We start from the raw sequence: 7,015 nt of genomic DNA, 5'->3' as shown, positions 1-7,015 counted from the left end.
TTAATCATTTCGAAGGAGTACGATTCGGGTGGGTAAATCGTGTCCGATTCCGGGACTGCGAATCCTTTTTTACTAGTCACTCCCATCCCTCAGCACAACCTGCTCGCCCCCCCCCACCCCCCCAAACCACCCACCCCCTCCCCACCCCTTGGAAACACCTGGCCAATCTGCTTCGGGTGCTACGTGCGATAAAATGGGAGCTGTAAAGTCGAATTAATTACCGTGAACACCGTTGGCCAGCCCGGCGTTACATGGGGCTGGGCGTTGGGGCGAGGGCCATTAACAAAACACGCCGGCGTCCCGGCGACCCGTGCGAGCGAACGTGCGAATCGTTAAGGCGTGCGCCATTACGATGCATTATGGGAGAAATTATCGGCGCGCGGTGAGCCGCAACGGGACTGTCCGGTAATGAATCCTGCTGGATTAAACCATTCCCACCGGGAGGACTCCTCTTCTGATGCCACTCGTTTGTCCCTTGGGAGATCGGGAACGCGGCCGTTACAACTACATGCACTCGGGGTTGACCGTTTGCTAATGTGCCATTTTAGAAATTAGGCGAAATGTTCCGTGCGTGTTGGAAGGAATAGAAATCAGATGTAATCTCTATTTATCTGTTAGGTAGTTTATATTGACAAGGAGTTTTATGCAACAAAAGATCCTGGATCGAACACTTTTAAAACTATTTACCAAACCAAGGTTTATTTCATGTGGTTTTCCTAAAATACAAAATTTACCTGATTCATCAAATTCCTAACGATTACTAAAAGTGAATCCAAAATAGTCAATCATATATACCCTTCTATACGCAACCCAATGAGTCAAACCAGCATAAGAAAAACAAGGGAAACCCCAGGAACACAAACCCCCTCCGGAAAGGGGCAAAATGCCAAGGAATCAAAACAACAATAACGACCATCATTGACTGGAGCCGGGGATGGGGGTGGTAAAGAAAAACAAGAAAATAAAAAAACACTATTGGCACGTTCGGACACATCCAGCAGCCAGTTTCGCCGCGCGTCGGCGAGCATAATTTAGAAAACAGTAAATTTTATTAAACGCTCCACTGATCACCGTAATTGGGTTGATGATTTTATTGAATTTATTTTGCTTTATTTATGGGTTCCCATCAGCATCATTGGTTGGGATTTTTTTTCGCTGTTTGTTTGGGAGACCTAGAGCTGTTGGGCGATGGCGTGTTGCTGTGCTCCGCTTTCCGGCTTTACGGGTGTGTTTTGTGCTTCCTGTTTGCCCCCTGGTGGACGAATGTAGCGTTAGGTGGATGAAACAAGCCGTATGAAAAAAAAAACACACCGAAAAACTGGCAAAATAAAATAATAGACACCGTTTCGAATAAAAATGATTAATTGAATTTTTGCGTGGCCGGAAACGCCAGAATCGCCGACCGTACGATGGAGACGCCTGGTTGCTCGTGAAACGGTACCGGTGTTTCTCGCATGCGATCGAAGCTCAACAGGAGCATGATACATTTTATGCGAGCCCAACCGTTGGTCCATTTGCCGCTGGTTGATGTTTAAAGACGGCGGCTCGTTTAATGTGACTGATCGATAAGGATCGTATTCGGCGGTGGAGACACATTTTCGTTCCGATTCGTCTGCGTTGCTGTACACCTGGCTTAAGACCCCCATCATCCCGGGACCTCATCCAACCATCCCGGGTCGGTCAATGAACGCTGATTAAACCTAATCAAACCTGCCTTTCATTCCGGTGCGATTTTGCGCTTCACTTCGCCGCAGCCATGTTTCAATTTCGCTGCAATTCAGTCCAACAGGATTATTCTCTTCCCCCCTACCCTTCCCTTGCCTCCCCTTCACCCTTCAGTTCGAGTGGAGTGGCCTTTCCAATTTTCTTCCTTTTCCCCTCCCCTTCTCATCTCGGGCCAGCAAGCTCGAGAGAAGCTACAAAAGGTGTGTTGGTGTGCGACAGACAGTGAGCGTGTATCCGAACAAGGAGAAATTAGGGACGGATGAGTGAAAGGAAGAGAAAGAGCGAAGCAGGACACGAAAGGCCGGACCGAACCAACCGCCCGGTCAGTATCGATGATGTTGATTTGTTGGCTTGCGACATATTTATTTAGCCGCGCGACCGTTAAATTATGGAATATTATGGCCCAACCGTGAACGACCGCCACCGCCGCCGCCATTAGGCCTTTCGCTTGGCGAGGGAAGCTTCGGAGTATATCCTTTGGCGTGGAGGACGAAGGCTCGGAGTACGCAATCAAGGTGTGCTGTCACGTAGAAGACCCAATGCCCTAATGTAGCGTCCCTCGGTTTTCCGTTTACGGCGTTCGGGTGCGGATAGGAGGGGGCCGTGTGGCGGCCGAGGCAGGTATGCCCGTACTCAATCAATATTTCCAAATAAATCAGCTACGTGCAATTAATTCGATACGATGCTGTTTCACGTGCCCGCACGCACGGGAGCGGTTTAGGTATCGTGGCCCGAATGTCGAAGAAATGGAGGAAAGTTTTATCTTGGATGAGCGCATCTGCCAACGCAAAGAGCGCTAATGAAAGTCGTTCTGTTTAAGTGATGGAAATGGGTGGAACCGATTGTACAAGAAAGAATTTATTTTGTTTTTGTAGAGGTTACTGATTTTTTTTTTTTTTTTTTTTTTATGTGGCACGACATCCCCTAGTGGGACAAGGCCTCTCTCCGAAGAGAGTTTGTGTGACCGAAAGACGGTATATTATAGACCGGTGGTCAGCCGTTCGTAACCGTAGAGGTTACTGATAATCGATAAAAAAGGTTAACATAATATAGACGAACTTGTCATTAAAATTAAATTTTAAAACTGTTTGAAGATTGTTGCATGATAAGAAATTGTACTACAACAAAGCGAATGTTATCGTGCTTGATTTAATTTAAGATCCAACGAATAGAAACATTAAATCAAATATGCCTCTTGCAATTGAATACCACATCAGATAAGAGACGCCCCACGAGAATGCTGAACCGTGTGTTTCTAGGGGAAACATGAACACACGGTGATAACACATGCACCCTGACACACAGACACAAACGCCACATCGAACGATTAGGGATGATCAATTAATTTACTACAACAATAAATTTACATCTCATTTCGCTGAGTGTATGCGAAAGCCGGTGGTTCGATTTTCGGAGGAAACCCCCCGTCGGCGACATTCCATTCCATGTTGTACCAGTTTTATTCGGCGTACCTGTGTTGCTAGCATCCCCACCCCATTGCCCTTCCGTTTCCTCTTGAACCCTCGCAAGAACTCAAGCGGGGCGTTTAAACCCGTCACTGTGAAGCGGGTTCAGTAAAACCACAAATCAACATTAAATGGAGCCAAAATCTTCCGCGGATACGCTCGGTCACCCGCAACTGGGATAAAATCATACACACACACACACACACAGGTATACATACACACCTGCAGGAGCGCAACCAGACACACAAACACACACACGTACTGCGCGACGCCCGCGAAAACATAAATCATGCGCAATTGGTTGCACGCGATAATGCTAATTGCTTGCGCTTATCAGTGTGGAGCATCGGAGCACCATCGGGCGGATGCTGCCGAGGGCCAACGCGCCCATTTTATCGATCGATCCCTTCCCCACACCTCCCCCCTCCTCCACTGCGTTCCCTTAGCAAACAATTGCACCTGGACGGCTGGACGTTGCGGTTGGTAGGGTAGGACTTATGGCGGGAAACTGGAAAACCACGTGAAATCCGATTTCCATATCGATTTACAAATTATGCTTAGAGAAGGCATTGGCTGGGGTATTGTGTCTCCGCCCGATGCTGGCGGGTTTGCAAAAGTGTGCACTTGTTCTTCACCACCTCCAACCCACTCGCAACACCTTTCAAAGCAGGGCGGTCCCAGCGTGAGGGAGGCAGGTTTTGGCTTTTCCAAGTGCCGAACCTTGAGCTGGAAAACCAATCGAATGCGTGTTTTTGGTTTAATGAATTTTTAGCATGAGCATGAGCTACTTCCATGCTTGTGCTTCCCACCTTCGTTCCGTTGATGTGGCCCATCGTGGTTTCACTTACACACGATTTTCCACCTGAGCGTAACTTCGATTTCCAGCTTGTATCATTTAATGAAAATTTGCTTTACACCAGCACGGTAAAACTAAACATGATGAGGTTATTGCGGGGTTCGTTGGAACAACCGGAGGAATTTAATAAACGAGAAATTTATTCCATTCTACAGCAAACATACAGGGGGGAAACACACTCCCTTTTGGGGTGGCAGACGGAGGAACACGTACAATGTAAATTGTATTTAGATTGACAAACGTAAAAGTAAGCCTGCAGGAACGGGAAGGGAGTGGAACACAGTGCAATTGGGATTGATAAAATCGAACATCATAAATCAAATGTTTCACCTGCTATTTGCATCGAGGTTTCTGTGCGTTTATGCGAAGCAAACATTTGCGATGAGAAGTTGATTCATGGTGCGCCTTATCTGGTGTATCTTTCCATGCATAAAGAAAACGCACGAAGTTTAAAACGAGACGAGTTACCTGCAAGGCAATTATGTCGTCCCGAATATCGGTTCCGGGAAGTCGAACCGAGAGGGGTTTTGTTTGCGAAAGAAAAGTAAATTGTGCACCTTGGCTTCAGTGCTAATTAATTATTGTGGGTCTTCAAGAGGGGAGTTTGTTTGATAAGGTTTTTTTTTCCAATTTTTCGTGGGAACGAGGATGTTTATTTCACCAATATCAAATTCGAGCGTGTATTAGCTCAGCCTGTACAAATATGCATCTCCTAGAGTTGTGAAGTAGAGGATTAAGAAAATAATTTCTCAAGACCAGCCAGACTGAACGTCTGAAAATTTGCAAATAAATCCCCAACATACGCACAAACGGCATGAGCTGCAATTGTTTTATTTTAACACGAAGCAGCCACCCAGCGTCGTGCTGTTCGCAGCCGTCAGCCGAGGATTAACCGCAAATCCTTATTGAAACAGATGACCATCGAGATGCCAGATAAGTGTCGGTTCATCATCGAGCTGTGCAAGGGCGCCCTTGTTTCTTCCATTAGTCCAAAACGTTTGCGACTTAGAACTCCAAAGGGTCCTGCCGGTGGATGCGTCAACAAGCGCTGGCCGTTTGCTGGCGAAGATTCAGATCGAGTTGCGCTGGAAAATCGTAGGATGATGTTGCACCGGGATGGGAGGGGGTGCCGAGTGGTGGCCATTATTTTAAGGTAAAGCTCATTATTCTTCATTCCAGGGCGTTGTGCTTTCTACCACCGGTGCTTTGGTGAATCTAAAGCAAACGGAGGAATGGGGGCGGGCTGGTCTTTTGGAAACATCCCTAGCGCTCCTTTCGCGAACTCCCCTTTCCTCCGCATCCACCGGCGAATTCTGCCAAATCGCTGTGGAATGTAACGTGAAATGGGACTGAACGTGCGCGCGCGGGAAATCGAGAGGAATGCCGAATGCCGGAACCGGTCGGATCTTCCAGCGCACCGAAAACGGTGCGCCACGCCGAATGGCGAATGGCGCGAATCGTGCGATAAAAGGACAATTTATCACCGGAGACATTTTCGAGAAATAAATGTGTGCGCATCCATTGCACGAGTGTCCTTGCTTTGGTTCTTTTCGGTTTCGTCATCTGTATTGGCTGTGCGATTTGCAGCTCGAAGGGATCGAACCGGAACGAAATGGGGTTTCAGGAAAACAAAAAAAAAAACCACTCGGTGAAGATGAAACAAAGTCGAAAACAAATCGAATGACAGGTAAAACACACACGGGTCTCTTGGTTTATGCAACTGAGAGTCGATTAAATGGAAGCTAAATTTAAGGCAACGGTTGAACATTTCCACTGTATAATTTGTTGATCATTTACGCATTCTCACGCTATCAAACAACGTTTCTTTTTATTCTATCTTATACGTTAAGGACACCGTAATAAATTGACCTTTACCAATTGCTCGTATTTTTAATTATGCTTCCTATAAACGGTATTATATTTTTAATTTCAATATTCGCATGTGTTTCGGCATAAAAGCCATACGTAAGCCTTTTCCATCAGATATCTCTTAATGGTAGCATACATGTTCTTCGAAAGCGAATGCATTTGATTTTAAATTGATTCCTGGAAAGTTTAATAACCAAACCGACCAGTGCAGTGTTATATTACTTTTCATTCTTGGATAGCATCATTAAGCTGAATGGTAGAAATAATGAGGTCAGTTATTTGAGTTATTTAATATCGGTGTAATGATTGGAATTTGCTCGCTCCATGCAAGGAACATCGTTTATGTTTCCGCTTGAACAAAAATGCTTTACATATTTTAACACCGCCATCGCAGCACTCGGTTTGTGCAAACTTTAAACGCTGCGCTAATCCGAGCGGTACATATCGGGTACATCGGTGCGGGCGGATTATCAATTACGATGATAACGGATCCCCGCTAGCCGCACGCAAACCATTCTATCCCCCAAGCAACCCGATGCACTGGGTGTATAAAGCCGTAACCGTGCTGTGTGTTTGCTTCTGTTTTTCTTTCCTTCAAAACTTTCCACAAACAAATGTCACCCAAGCATATTATCATTAGCCGCGCTTTGCGCCTGCTGCAGTGCACAAACATTTGCATACCGATTTGCCGGCCCCACATTGGGTGCACCACTGAGTCCACCTTTCCTGTGGGGGTGGTAAAGAAGGAGCGGAGAAAAATGCGAGGCAAGTGGGAGCCAGATTACGTTCCTCTCAACGACCCGTCTTTCGATCCAGCCCTTTGGGTGGGATTGTTTGCAAGTTTAGCATCTTGCCGCTTCTTGGAAAGCAAGCTCCCCGTTCACCCTGAAGACAGCTTTCCTCTCCCACCTTTGTCCCGGCGCAGAAGGACACACTTTTTCACCACGGGCCGGCTGTATGTAACAGTGTTGAACAGTCCACCATGCGGCGAGTTCATTGTTGGGTCTAATGGTTTTCACTAGACTTTAAACTTTCCCTTCGAACGCAGGAGAGAGAGAGAGAGGGGGAGAGCAAGAGAAAAAGAGGGAGAGAGAGAGAG

The sequence above is a fragment of the Anopheles ziemanni genome, chromosome 3 (assembly GCF_943734765.1).
Source record: "Anopheles ziemanni chromosome 3, idAnoZiCoDA_A2_x.2, whole genome shotgun sequence".
Lineage (NCBI taxonomy): Eukaryota > Metazoa > Arthropoda > Insecta > Diptera > Culicidae > Anopheles > Anopheles ziemanni.
Note: the sequence above shows the minus strand (reverse complement) of the source record.